This window comes from Pinus tabuliformis, chromosome 6 (genome assembly GCF_031772625.1).
Source record: "Pinus tabuliformis cultivar Carrire ecotype Pingquan chromosome 6, CPIR1, whole genome shotgun sequence".
Lineage (NCBI taxonomy): Eukaryota > Viridiplantae > Streptophyta > Pinopsida > Pinales > Pinaceae > Pinus > Pinus tabuliformis.
The window spans coordinates 1,346,773,445-1,346,789,447 of record NC_142292.1 but is presented as its reverse complement, the minus strand read 5'-3'; the positions used below and the strand labels follow the sequence as shown (position 1 = coordinate 1,346,789,447).

The 16,003-nt window shown below is 35.7% G+C and overlaps 1 pseudogene; it reads left to right on the top strand.

The window, feature by feature from the left end:
* Positions 1-10,982, top strand: part of LOC149263618 (heparanase-like protein 3) — a 118,649-nt pseudogene extending 107,667 nt beyond the window's left edge.
* The last annotated feature ends 5,021 nt before the right edge of the window (positions 10,983-16,003 follow it).

Sequence of the window (16,003 nt, the reverse complement as noted above, 5' to 3'; positions counted from 1 at the left end):
TTTACTGGAGATTGGAGTGGAAGGGTTTTATGGTCCATCAAGCCCTGATAGACTTCAATTCAATCCCGACACATATGCACAGTAAGTGGGAACAGACTTCACCATAAACCATCAAGCACTTGGCATAGATTTTGCTTATGTGCATATCTACACAGACAGTTGGTAATTATTGATTTGAATAATATTTAATATTATATACTAGTATAACATGTAACATGTTGTCCATTTGTTTTTCCTTCTGAAGAAATTGTGTATTTTGATTAAAATGATTGATATTTTGAGTGGACTCTCGACATTCATCATCATTAGAGACAAATAAGTTGTTTCAATCAAGACAATTTTTTTTGCAAATAAGTTATTTCAATCAAGACAATTTTTCTAGAAGAAAAATAGTTTGACAAGATGAATTCTAACTGTGAAAATATTTAAGAAATGTGATTGATATAGGTTGATTGCATCATTTTTCCCTCTTAAAATTAAGGAAGTCGATATCTAGGATGTCTTATTTGATAATTTGTATAGTAATTTCATAATTGTAATAAGTAAATTTGTAAAAATAAATATGTATTTAGAAATATCAGTTCATTAATATTTAAAATTATATCTATTGATATAAAAAAAGGGAAATATACTACTATTTTTCATTTATAACTACAAAATAAAAATTTGAATTAAAATAAAATTAAACTACAAACATTGAATATGGAAAAACATCTATAAAAGTATGCAGCTTTCTTCTTATCTCTACTACTTAACTGATAATGTTGATGTTTTTTTATCTTGTGGTTAGGTCAAACATTTGGTGTCCATCATATACATTCCCATATTTTCTATACCTACCAACAAAGGTGTTTCCAATGTTTGAAATATCATTTTAATTATAAATTGATATTTTAATTATAATTCCCAAAAAATTTGAAGAAAAATTGGGTTGATCAGTAGTACTGATGTTTGAAATGTCTGGATGTCAATGGGCAGGCATGGATTGAGGAAATGGTAGTTTATGTGAAGTCCATCGATAGAAAGCATAAACTGGAGATTGGAGTGGAAGGGTTTTATGGTCCATCAAGTCCTGATAGACTTCAATTCAATCCCAACACATATTCATAGCAAGTGGGAATAGACTTCACCAGAAACCATCAAGCACTTGGCATTAAAATTATATCTATTGATATAAAAAAACAGAAATATACTACTATTTTTCATTTATAACTATAAAATACAAATTTGAATTAAAATAAAATTAAACTATGAACATTGAATATGGAAAAACATCTATAAAAGAATGCAGCTTTCTTCTTATCTCTACTGATTTTTTTTTCTAAGTAAAACTATTCTATTAATATAAGACGAAGTATAATTACAGTGAGGCACAGGCCTTAGTAGTGCTGAGCATCATTCATAAAAAAATATGACTGTCTAACCTTGACTGCCCCAACAATGGGGAAACCAGTCCATAAAAGCAAAAAACCCACACAGGGGTTATTAGTTTTGTCCAAAAAACATATCAGACATTGCATAAACATAACAGAACTAAAAAAAAAACATAACCGAAATTGTCCAATCATCAGAAAAAGCATCCATCTGGCAGAGGGCAACACCTGGCTGCCAAGTGTCGAATCTAGAGGTTGTCTGGGGTAGGTATTTCCTCAATCAGGCATGCATACTTGTACCAATCATCCTCTTCTGCTGACATGCCACCTCCTCGTGTTGGAATGGTGTCCGCTGTGCTACCCACAACTGCATGCGGTCTGGACGTGTCTCCCAGCCTACTTCTCGAAGCCTATGTGTCACCAATTCTGCCTTCAGCAGCTTGCTGACTACCAACCAACACTTTGTCATGCAGGATGGTAACATCTTCGTGGAGTTGCTGTTTGCCTGGGTTGCGATTGCATCTGTTTCTTGGTGCTGCCCTCTGCTGCTCAGCATTGTGCTTAGGCAGAGCTTCCGGCGGGTTGATTTCTTCAGAGAATGTGATGGTTATGGTAGCAATGATAACAGGTCGATGCAGGGTGCTGTGGAAACAGAATTGCGTTGTATGGGGAGTTGGGTGCAGAGGAAGGGGAGAATTGGCTGTGTGGATAGCGGCATCCCTCCTTCCTGCGCCTTGGAGCTGAGCTCTTCCCCTACCGCTATGGGTGTCGGGATATCGGCCAGAGAAGGAGCCATAAGGATTTGGTATGTCAGTTGAGGAGGAGGGGGAGACAGAGTTTGGGTTGGGCGTTGCAGGAGGTTAGATGCTCCCTCCACGAGTGCCTCCTCTCCTGCTCCGCATTCGGTGGCGGATGCGAGCCATGGTAGGATTCAAAATAGGCTATCAACGAGGAGATTGGTGGAATGACTGTGCAGAGAGTGAACGAAGGAGGTCTGAGTGGAAGCTAAATTGCAGAGCCTGGTGTGGGAGAAGTGAAACCTGTTGCCAAGGTCTATACAACTGAGCAACCAACAATGACTTCCCATTACAGTGCGAGAGCAGGGCTCTGCGGCTTGAGGAGGACAAACGCAGTGGAGCAGGGGAGGAGAAATAGCATTATGGTCTGCGGCTTGAGGAGGACAAACACAATGGAGCAGGGGAGGAGGAATATCATTATGGTCTGCAGAGGCCATTGCTATGAGCATTATGGTGAGGTCTCGGCTAGAGCACTCATTTAATGGCGCCTGCAAGGTGCCATGAATGCCCTTCAGGTTGGCATGGGAGAAGACGCAGGCGGCCATGTGGCTAGTCCTCATGCCGCCCGACCGTCTAATCACCATAAATGACTTGATTATCACCCGCATCCGGGTCTTATCTCTACTACTTAACTAATAATGTTGATGTCGTTTTATCTTGTGGTTAGGTCAAACATTTGGCGTCCATCATCTACATTCCCACATTTTCTATACCTGCCAAAAAAGGTGTTTCCAATGTTTGAAATATCATTTTAATTATAAATTGATATTTTAATTGTATTTCCAAAAAAATTTGAAGAAAAGCCAGGTTGATCAGTAGTACTGATGTTTGGAATGTCTGGATGTCAATGGGTAGGCATGGATTGAGGAAGTGGTAGTTTATGTGAAGTCCATCGATAGAAAGAATTTACTGGAGATATGAGTGGAAGGGTTTTATGGTCCATTAGACTTCAATTCAATCCCAACACATATTCACAACAAGTGGGAACAGACTTCACCAAAAACCATCAAGCACTTGGCATAGATTTTTCTTTTGTGCATATCTACACAGATAGTTGTAATTATTGATTTGAATAATATTTAATATTATATACTAGTATAGCATGTAACATGTTGTCAATTTGTTTTTCCTTTTGAAGAAATTGTGTATTTTAATTAAAATGATTGATATTTTGAGTGGACTCTCGGCATTCATCATCATTAGAGGAAAATAAGTTGTTTCTTATGCCTTTCCTAGGAGGTCTCTTCATGTCTACAGGTACACGGCCTGTCAAAAGCTCTAAAAGCATAACATCAAAGTTGTAAACATCTGATGGTTTTGTTGTTAGGTGTCCTATCAAAGCATACCTGCAGTGAAATTTGTATCAAGTGATCAAATGCCAGGGAGTAAACTTGTACCTTTAGCCATTTTTTGCTGCTTATATCAAGGAATAACATTTGATGTAAGTTAAGAAACTTTTTCTAGGGAAACATATCCTGTAGTTCCTAAAATCTTAGTGGATATTTCACCATTCAACATTTCAGAAGCAAGCTTTGCTAGCCTAGAATTAGACACGTTGGAATTGTAGTTTTTGTCAAGTAGGATGTTGTTGGCCTTAAAATCTAGGGGTATCACTGGTGGATTAATATGGTCATGAAGGTATTCAAGACCTCTAGCCCCATGTAGAACTAATTCCATTCTTGTTCCCAAATCTAACAATGATGGATTACCTCGTGAACATGTAGAAACAATTAATGAAATGACCACCTTATTTTAAAATTGCAACGTTCCTAGCATTCTTGTTGTTCGTTATCAGATTTTCAGTTTGCAATCTTGAGGTACATATCAGACTCAGATTTAGATGGATCTGGACTAGTTATAAAACACCCCTCCCTATAATGCCTTGGTTAATTAGTGATGTTAATGAAATATTATACCACCTACCAGGGTTTTGTGGTATGTCCAACCCAAGAGTAGTTTTATTGCAGTTTCCCAAGGGTTCTATTATGTCCGACCAGAGAGTTCCATTGCAGGTTCTATCGTGGCATGTCTAAAAAACTGATGTCAACCCTGGGCAATTACAAGGAATAGTTATCACTCAAGCCTGGCAACTGAGCTGAAAAATCCTAGGAAGGGTTATGTGGGAAATTTCAGTGCAACACTTCTCCCTCAAACCTGGTAGATTAGCCAAAGAAAGTAGCCCAAAAAGTGTTATATAGTGCAACCACCAACCTCAAGAGTGCTTATTGTAGCAACTTGGAAATGAGAAAATAGAGCAGTTATCTCCCCAAACCCACCCACATATCAGAAGATGAGATTTCCAAACCCTACCCACATCTTACAAAGCATATACAAAAACAAATTAGTAGAGAATTCCCACACTAGATACACATTAGAACTTTTCTATACTTGAGCAATAATAGAAGGCAGTAATATTAAAAACATCCACAAGCCTCACTGCCATGAAAATAGAAAATACACGCAACATCTCATGTATTCTAGATCAAAACCTATAAAATTGAACGAGGTCAGCAACAATCCACTATCATTCATTGAATATCTGAAACTGAAAGCTAGTAGATAGCAATGAAAACCCTGCACCTTAAGGAAATCCAAAACCCATGAACCCAAAACACTAAAAAACCCTCCATTTTTTGTGGCCAAAACATAAAACAATACAACGAATCTACTTCACCATACACTTTCAGATCAAATTCAACAAACTGCAGTTAGAATCATCCTCAGATCACACTTGGAAGTACATAAAAAATGCCAATTAAATTATAAAGGAATTCAATCAAAAGGGTAGATCTAAAATGACAAAATCATTCAAAGATTTCATGGACAATAGGCAGAGCTTAGACCCCAAGTATCAGACTTCTGCACATATATCCTCCCTTTCAAACTCTCATTCACATTTCCTTAAGAATATTCCATAGACTTGCAAACAAACAGGCCTTGAATACCAAATCATTCCCCAAATCCCTCCCCTCAAACAACACATATGCCCTCTGATTGTGGATTCTGCTCCCGCTGTGTACTCTGAAGAAAAAGCAACGCATGTGGCACTTTTTGAATGATTCTGATGCGTGAAAACCATGGAAGAGCAACATTATTGCCTTTGCAGAGCAGATGGTCTCCTAGGCTACCACTCAGATTTAGATGGATCTGGACTAGTTATAAAACACCCCTCCCTATAGGGCCTTAGTTAATTAGTGATGTTAATGAAATATTAGACCACCTACCAGGGTTTTGTGGTATGTCCAACCCAAGAGTAGTTTTATTGTAGTTTCCCAAGGGTTCTATTATGTCTGACCAGAGAGTTCCATTGTAGGTTCTATCATGGTATGTCTGAAAAATTGATGTCAACGCTAGGCAATTACAAGGAAAAGTTATCCCTCAAGCCTGGCAATTAAGCTAAAAAATCCAAGGAAGGGTTATGTGGGAAATCTCAATGCAACACTTCTCCCTCAAACCTAGCAGCTTAGCCAAAGAAAGTAGCCCAAAAAGTGTTATACAGTGCAACTCCCAATCTCAAGAGTGCTTATTGCAGCAACTTGGAAATGAGAAAATAGAGCAGTTGTCTCCCCAAACACACCCACATATCAAAAGCTAAGATTTCCAAACCCTACCCACATCTTACAAAGAATATACAAAAACAGATTAGTAGAGAATTCCCACACTAGATACACATTAGAACTTTTCTATACTCGAGAAATAATAGAAGGCAGACCTATAAAACCGAATGAGGTCAACAACAATCCACTATCATTCATTGAATATCTAAAACTGAAAACAAACAGATAGCAATGAAAACCCTGCACCTTAAGGAAATCTAAAACCCATGAACCCAAAACACTAAAAAACCCTTCATTTTTTTGTGGCCAAAACACAAAACAATACAACAAATCTACTTCACCATACACTTTCAGATCAAATTCCACAAAAACCACAATTAGAATCATGCTCAGATTACACTTGGAAGTATATAAAAAATGTCAATTAAATTATAAAGGAATTCAATAAAAATGGCAGATCTAAAATGACAAAATCATTCAAAGATTTCATGGACAACAGGAAGAGCTTAGACCCCAAGTATCAGACTTCTATAGATATATAGACTCCATTTCAAATTCTCATTCACATTTCCTTAAGAATATTCCATAAACTTGAAAACAAACAGGCCTTGAATACCAAATTGTTCCCCAAATCCCTCCTCTCAAACAACACATATGTCCTCTGATTGTGGATTTTTCTCTCGTTGTGTACTCTGAAGAAAAATCAACGCAAGTGGCACTTCCCGAATGATTCTGATGCGTGAAAACCATGGAAGAGGAGCATTATTGCCTTTTCAGAGTAGATGTTCTTCTAGGCTACCACTCAGATTTAGATGGACCTGGACTAGATATAGAACACCCCTTCCTATAGGGCCTTGGTTCATTAGTGATGTTTATGAAATATTAGGCCACCTACCTGGGTTTTGTGGTATGTCCAACCCAAGAGTAGTTTTATTGCAGTTTCCCAAGGGTTCTATAGTGTCCAACCATAGAGTTCCATTGCAAGTTCTATTGTGGCGAGTCTAAAAAAATTGATGTCAACCCTAGGCAATTACAAGGAATAGTTATCCCTCAAGCTTGACAACTAAGCTAAAAAATCCCAAGAAGGGTTATGTGGGAAATTTCAATGCAACACTTCTCCCTCAAACCTGGCAGCTTAGCCAAAGAAAGTAGCCCAAAAGGTGTTATACAGTGCAACCCCCAACCTCAAGAGTGCTTATTGCAGCAACTTGGAAATGAGAAAATAGAGCAGTTATCTCCCCAAACCCACCCACATATCAAAAGTTGAGATTTTCAAACCCTACCCACATCTTACAAAGCATATACAAAAACAGATTAGTGGAGAATTCCCACACTAGATACACATCAGAACTTTTCTATACTCGAGCAATAATAGAAGGCAAACCTATAATATCGAATGAGGTCAGCAACAATCCACTATCATTCATTGAATATCTGAAACTGAAAACCAACAGACAACAATGAAATCCCTACACCTTAAGGAAATCCAAAACCCCTGAACCCAAAACACTAAAAAAACCTTCTCCATCTAAATCCGAGTCTGATATGTACCTCAAGATTGCAAACTAAAAATCTGATAACAAACAACAAGAATGCTAGAAACATTGCAATTTTAAAATAAGATGGTCGTTTCATTAATTGTTTCTACAGGTTCATGAGGCAATTCGTCGTTGTCAGATTTAGGAACAAGAATGGAATTAGTTCTGCATGGGGCTAGAGGTCTTGAATACCTTCATGACCATATTAATCCACTAGTGATACATTGGTATTTTAAGGCCACCAACTTCCTACTTGACAATAACTACAATTCCAACGTGTCTAATTCTGGGCTAGAAAAGCTTGCTTCTGAAAAGTTGAATGGTGAAATATCCATTGAGATTTTAGGAACTACTAGATATGTTTCCCCAGAGTGGCAACTGAGCTAAAAAATATGAGGAAGGGTTATGTGGGAAATTTCAGCGCAACACTTCTGCCTCAAACTTGGCAGATTAGCCAAAGAAAGTAGCCCGAAAAGTGTTATACAATGCAACCCGCAACCTCAAGAGTGCTTATTGCAGCAACTTAGAAATGATAAAATAGAGCAGTTATCTACCCAAACCCACCCACATATCAGAAGCTAATATTTCCAAACCCTATCGACATCTTACAAAGCATATACAAAAATAGATTAGTAGAGAATTCCCACACTAGATACACATCAGAACTTTTCTATACTCGAGCAATAATAGAAGGCAGTAATATTAAAAACATCCACAAGCCTCACCGCCATGAAAACAGAAAATACATGCAACATCTCATGTATTCTAGATCAAAACCTATAAAATCGAATGAGGTCAGCAACAATCCACTATCATTCATTGAATATCTAAAACTAAAAACTAGCAGACAGCAATGAAAACCGTACACCTTAAGGAAATCCAAAACCCATGAACCCAAAACACTAAAAATACCTCCATTTTTTATGGCCAAAACACAAAAAATATAGTGAATCTAATTCACCATACACTTTCAGATCAAATTCAACAAACCGCAATTAGAATCATGCTCAAATCGCACTTGGAAGTACATAAAAAATGCCAATTAAATCATAAAGGAATTCAATCAAAAGGGCAAATCTAAAATGACAAAATCATTCAAAGATTTCATGGACAACAAGTAGAGCTTAGACCCCAAGTATCAGACTTTTGCACATATATCCTCCCTTTCAAACTCTCATTCACATTTCGTTAAGAATATTCCATAGACTTGCAAACAAACAGGCCTTGAATACCAACTCATTCCCCAAATCCCTCCCCTCAAACAACACATATGCCCTCTGATTGTGGATTTTTCTCCTGCTGTGTACTCTGGAGAAAAAGCAATGCAGGTGGCACTTTCTGAATGATTATGATGTGTGAAAACCACGAAAGAGTAACATTATTGCCTTTGCAGAGAAGATGGTCTTCTAGGCTACCACTCAGATTTAGATGGATCTGGACTAGTTATAAAACACCCCTCCCTATAGGGCCTTGGTTAATTAGTGATGTTAATGAAATATTAGACCACCTACCAAGGTTTTGTGGTATGTCCAACCCAAGAGTAGTTTTATTGCAGTTTCCCAAGGGTTCTATTGTGTTTGACCAGAGAGTTCCACTACAGGTTCTATGATGGCATGTCTAAAAAATTGATGTCAACCCTGGGAAATTACAAGGAATAGTTATCCCTCAAGCCTGGCAACTAAGCTGAAAAATCCCAGGAAGGGTTATGTGGGAAATTTTAGTGCAACACTTCTCCCTCAAACCTGGCAGCTTAGCCAAAGAAAGTAGCCCAAAAAGTGTTATACAGTGAAACCCCCAACCTCAAGAGTGCTTATTGTAGCAACTTGGAAATGAGAAAATAGAGCAGTTATCTCCCCAAACCCACCCACATATCAAAAGCTGAGATTTCCAAACCCTACCCACATCTTACAAAGCATATACAAAAATAGATTAGTAGAGAATTCCCGCACTAGATACACATCAGAACTTTTCTATACTCAAGCAATAATAGAAGGCAGACCTATACAATCGAACGAGGTCAGCAACAATCCACTATCATTCATTGAATATCTGAAATTGAAAACCAACAGACAGTAATGAAAACCCTTCACCTTAAGGAAATCTAAAGCCCGTGAACCCAAAACACTAAAAACCCATTCATTTTTTTGTGGCCAAAACACAAAACAATACAACGAATCTACTTCACCATACACTTTCAGATCAAATTCCACAAACCGCAATTAGAATCATGCTCAGATCGCACTTGGAAGTATATAAAAAATGCCAATTAAATTATAAAGGAATTCAATCAAAATGGCAGATCTAAAATGACAAAAGCATTCAAAGATTTCATGGACAACAGGAAGAGCTTAGACCCCAAGTATCAGACTTCTGCAGATATATATACTCCGTTTCAAATTCTCATTCACATTTCCTTAAGAATATTCCATAGACTTGCAAACAAACAGGCCTTGAATACCAAATCGTTCCCCAAATCCCTCCTCTCAAACAACACATGTCCTCTGATTGTGGATTCTGCTCCTGCTATGTACTTTGAAGAAAAAGCAATGCAGGTGGCACTTCCCGAATGATTCTGATGCGTGAAAACCATGGAAGAGGAGCATTATTGCCTTTGCAGAGTAGATGGTCTTCTAGGCTACCACTCAAAATTAGATGGATCTGGACTAGTTATAAAACACCCCTCCCTATAGGGCCTTGGTTCATTAGTGATGTTTATGAAATATTAGACCACCTACCTGGGTTTTGTGGTATGTCGAACCCAAGAGTAGTTTTATTGCAGTTTCCCAAGGGTTCTATTGTGTCCGGCTAGAGAGTTCCAATGCAAGTACTATCGGGGCATGTCTAAAAGAATTGATGTCAACCCTAGGCAATTACAAGGAATAGTTATCCCTCAAGCTTGGAAACTAAGCTGAAAAATCCCAAGAAGGGTTATGTGTGCAATTTCAATGCAACACTTCTCCCTCAAACCTGGCAGCTTAGCCAAAGAAAGTAGCCCGAAAAGTGTTATACAGTGCAACCCCCAACGTCAAGAGTTTTTATTGCAACAACTTGGAAATGAGAAAATAGAGCAATTATCTCCCTAAACCCACCCACATGACAGAAGTTGAGATTTTCAAACCCTACCCACATCTTACAAAGCATATACAAAAACAGATTAGTGGAGAATTCCCGCACTAGATACACATCAGAAATTTTCTATACTCGAGCAATAATAGAAGGCAAACCTATAAAATAGAATGAGGCTAGCAACAATCCACTATCATTCATTGAATATCTGAAACTGAAAACCAACAAACAATAATGAAATCCCTGCACCTTAAGGAAATCCAAAACCCATGAACCCAAAAGACTAGAAAAACCTTCTTCATCTAAATCTAAGTCTAATATGTACCTCAATATTTCAAACTGAAAATACGATAACGAACAACAAGAATGCTAGGAACATTGCAGTTTTAAAATATGGTGGTCATTTCATTAATTATTTCTACAGGTTCACAAGGCAATCCGTCGTTGTTAGATTTAGGAACAAGAATGGAATTAGTTCTGCATGGGGCTAGAGGTCTTGAATACCTTCATGACCATATTAATCCACCAGTGATACACCGAGATTTTAAGGCCACCAACATCCTACTTGACAATAACTACAATGCCAACATGTCTAATTCTGGGCTAGCAAAGCTTGCTTCTAAAAAGTTGAATGGTGAAATATCCACTTAGATTTTAGGAACTACGGGATATGTTTCCCCAGAGTAAGTTTCTTAACTTACATCAAATGTTATTCCTTGATATAAGCAGCAACAAATGGCTAAAGGTACAAGTTTACTCCCTCGCATTTGATCACTTGATACAAATTTCACTGCAGGTATGCTTTGACAGGACACCTAACAACAAAACCATTAGATGTTTACAACTTTGATGTTATGCTTTTAGAGCTTTTGACAGGCCGTGTACCTGTAGACATGAAGAGACCTCCAAGGAAAGGCATACTCGTCTCTTGGGTATTGATTATTTATCTATCTTGCTCTCTTGTATTATGTATTTTTTTAAGTATCTTTTTTTCGATCTGCAAAATTTGAGCCCAAATTGTTCATTTAATGGGAAAATCCTTCATAGTTTAGTTGATCATTAATATAGCTTTTTGAGGCCACTGAATTTTTAATCTGATATTTTATTTTGAGCTGGTGAACCTCAGGGATCAAACATAAGCCCATGTCTTTAGGAAATTGTGTTCATTCTTGGGAGGTTGGCACTGGCAAATAAAAAGTGAAAATAAGACTTTGTCCTCATAACTACTACAATGGATGATGGACTAACTACCTTAGCAGCTCCTAGTGCATCTGCATAATAGTGTGGTGGTTTCCTATCTCAAGTTGGGTGGCTTGGAAAGAAAGAATTTTAGTACAAATCAAGCTTCAACTCTCTTGTATTACCCAGACTGTCGGGACGGTGACTCTATCCTACCCTGCATTAAAATGTAGACCTGTACATCTGAGCAACATTCTCATGTTGTTGGTTGATATATAGGTGGTTTCAGTAATCTAGATTGAACATTTTTCCATGTCTTTGTCCTAACTTGAGGTGAAATTCATGTAGGAAAGTGTGTCTAGGTGGTGGTTATTCTCTATCAGCTATACCATAAATCCGTCTAGCTCTGATTAATTTATACTAGTTTTTTTTTTTTTAATTATACACTAGATAAGTTGCATCATTCTATTTTTCCTTTTCTTTTTTTTTATTATTGTGATTAGTTGTAATATTTAAAATAATCTTGTAATATAACTAGCAGTTGTCCCAAAAGGTACAAAGAGAGGCCGATAAACTTATGAAGTTGGAATTGTTGAATTTCTATAAAAGATTAAAAAGTACAAGTATTTTTTAAAAAAATATTAAAAATAGAAAATAATGAATGTTGGAAACCACATAACATGTACAGTCTAAATTATTTTATTAAAAGGGGCTAAAAGAGAGGGGAAATGAGTCATTTTTATCTTTTTCTGTAGTTGTTGCTTGTTGTAAAACACTGTTGGTTGTTTGAGATATTTGGATGGAATTTTAAAGAGAGGTGGACTATGATGGAAGGAGATTCTCTGTGATTTCCTATTTAGTAGTTTCATTTTTCCTTTTGACAAGCTGCTATGAAGATCCTTCTCTGTATTTCAACTTCTTTACACAATATCCTTTTGTATTCTAATTTTGTTTATATCCTGTTACATTTTCATATAAGTTCTTTTACAAATGAATTGCAATATTGATTTATTTCTATTTTTATTTCTGTTTTCAATTTCCTGAGACAATATTCTTTTGTCTTCCAATTTTGTTTACGGCCTGTTAGATCTAAATATAAGTTATTTTACATAGGATGTGAAAAATTGATTTACTTCTATTTTTGTTTTCTGTATTTCAATTTTTTCACACACTATACTTTTGTCTTCCAATTCTGATTTACAGCCTATTACATCCAAGTACAAGTTAGTTTTAAAAAACTGAGGTGCATGGAGTACTATAACATTTTATTTAACAAATGTCTAAAAAAAATAATATAGCAACTTTTTATCTTGTTCATGGAAAAATATCTGGACAAAACCAAAAAAAATCATCAAAATAAGTGGGTTACTCAAAAATGTTACAACAACAGCTTGAATCCACATTTTCTACGACCCTGTACCCTTTCCCTTGTTTGATCAAGTTAATGGATTATTATTGACTTACAAATGGACTTTTTGTGATCCATTGTGTAAACAATGATCTGCTTGTTATAACCTAAACAAATATTTTTTTACAAAATATTTTTTCAATCACCATATCTCTTTGATTTTTAATGTGGTATATGATGCATTTTCAACAGCTAAAAAAATGGTGTAGCCAATTCGAGAAAGTAGATAACCCTTCATTACTGTTTTACTGTGCACAAGTTCTGCTGTTTTAACTAACTGATTACATCATTATACCTGTTGGTGTAAAATCCAAGGTTGTATCATATCACTTGATAAGATGTTCGAGGTAGCCAGTTGGAGGAAATGGATGGTTCTTGAAGGCTCTTTTACTGTGGACCAATGCTGCTGTTTTAAATTGAAACGTTACACTGTTTACTTATTGGTGCAAGGCTGCATTAGGTTTATCTGTTTGTTTTTAGTGAGCATCATATTGGAACTCAAAAAAAATTATATATGCGTTAAAAAAATTAGGTACATCTAACCAAATGTATAAGAAAATGGAAATGAAGTCCATGGTAGACTCTCCTCCAAAAGTTCTCTGTTTTGGTGTTGTTACATCCAAAGTGCTTATTGATGGTCAAGAAAGGCATATTTAAGCAAAGAATAGGGCAGTTTTATAGAATCTTACAAAAATTCTATGCTTTGAACTAACTCTATCAAATACAGAGATGCTACCTGAACACTTAGAAACAAACATCAAAAGTTATATTCTATAATATATGCATAGTGGCTAGTCCTCTCAAAGTTGTATCATATTTCAAGGAACCTGTTTGGGAAACCCTTTCCTTGATCAAACTCATTATATCTACCTGATTAACATGTAGAATACAAAGCTTTTTCAAGTCTGGAAATGTATCTACTATTCTTTTTAGCTCATTATCTAACTCATAAACCATTTCAGAATCTGTTCGAATGCAATCAATAATGTCTATGACAGATTTGGACATCAAAATATGATGAAGTTGTATCATGTTCTTTTGACAATAAAAATCGAATGAAATAGTATTTGAGAATTCATTGAGATCGGTATGCAAAGAATTTTGCATGATACTTGTTTCTTTTGCTGAAGGATCTCCATATCTTACAGAACTTCTTTTCACATTCAAGTAAAATGACAGATCACTGGATACAAACATAGAATTGAACAATAAAGAGACCTTCTTAGTTCTTGACTGAAGTGCATTTTGCAGATTATCCTGTGTTTTCATGTCAATGTTGTCAGGTACCCCACCCAGAACAGTCTCAGACTTGAACCTTGGAATATCTGATATACCAACACTTTCAGAGAGCTCTGGACCATTATTTTCAGGTTGATTATCCTGGTGCTTATCAAAATATTCCATTATATTCAAAAAAGTTGAAGTCACTTTCAAACAAGGATCTGTAAAATTAATCAATTTGCAATTGTCTTCATCTTGTATATTTTTCTGAAGAGAAAAACAATTATGATTGTTGCAGGCCCCTCCCTGTGAGTGATGGAAATCCAAATAAATCCATTCAGTTGCAGATGTAGAATGCTCCTTTTGTTGATGGAGAAGCATTTTTGTGACAGATAAGGCTATACGTTATTTTTTAGCATCATAAAACACGGGAGTTGGTAATGACTTGTAGGTGTTATCAGTTAAGGTTAGCATAGGTACAACTAATAGCTCATTAAAAGATCCATGTGATATTAATTTGGACTCATCTGATTTTTCCATAGTAACATCTATTGTTTCCATCAATTCTGAGAAGATTTCAAATGTTTTTATATAGCTTCCATCAAGTATGTCTGAAACCTCAATAAACTCTATTTGTGTTGTAGTGGTCAATTCCAATTTAATTATACCAGATAGTTTTGGCAAACTCCAACACTTGATACCACTTAATATGGCAAAAAAAATCCCCTAACTGATACCATTCTGGGGCCATACAAAATCTCAGGGGAGTCTTCTAAAATGGTGGTTTCTTCATCACAACCAGGCCTGGAATTTCAAATATTAATTTCCCGTCAAAAGAAAATTTGATGACATTTTTAAACTTTTCATGTCTTTCATTTTACGTTCTACTCAAATTGTTGAGTGTCAATTTTCCCTTATCTAGAAACTACTCTTACATCTCAACTTCCATTAATCTCCCTAGAGTGCCTTGTTTTCCTAAGTTAACATAGGTGTTTTTAAATAGCATGCAACCATACTTTTAAGACTTTATTGAGATTTTTTAGCTTTTGAGATTAATAATTTTGATTATATAATTAAATGTTAACACGTAAAGAACACTAAAAAAACCACATGGTTGAGATGATAAAAATCCTCAATCATCATTATTAGATGAGAAGTTGGAAAATAATAACACATTGTAAAAGTATGACATTTAAAAAGATGACATCCCTCCTAATCAATAATAAATATTGATATGATGAGGAAAAAAGTTGGAAAGTAAGTTGTAATAATATCTTGATTACATTGATGATTTCAATTAGAAATACTTTTGATGATTTCATACTTTTGAATGTTTATGATAAAATTATGAGGCATCATGCTCTACAAACATTAGGAGCAGGAGAACATGTTAGATGTAATTAGCTCTCAGTGTTCAACTACTTTAGTATCAATTTTAGATCTCTCTATTAAAAGAAAAGACAATATATAAATATATATGAAGAGTGCATTTAATCTTCAATCTAAGTATTTGTTAAAAAAAAGAACCTCAATAGCTAGTTACGAGTAGAAGTGGCAAGACATAAATACTTTCTCAACCTATGTATTTATTATGAAAATGTTTCAAGAAAAAATATAATCTCATGTATCTTATAATATATGGATTTATATGTGTAAGTATCATATTACGTACAATAGATATTTAAATGTCATCTCAAAAGGAAGCCTTTGGACAAAGTGAGTGGAAAAAGTGAGTAGACAATCAAGCTTTCAAAATATCATTTGAGTTTTCATTTCTGGATAACATAACATGAAAATTAGTTTACTATGATTAGTAATAGAAGCGGAAATATGTCACCGGTAAAAATTTGTTTGAATAAACTGT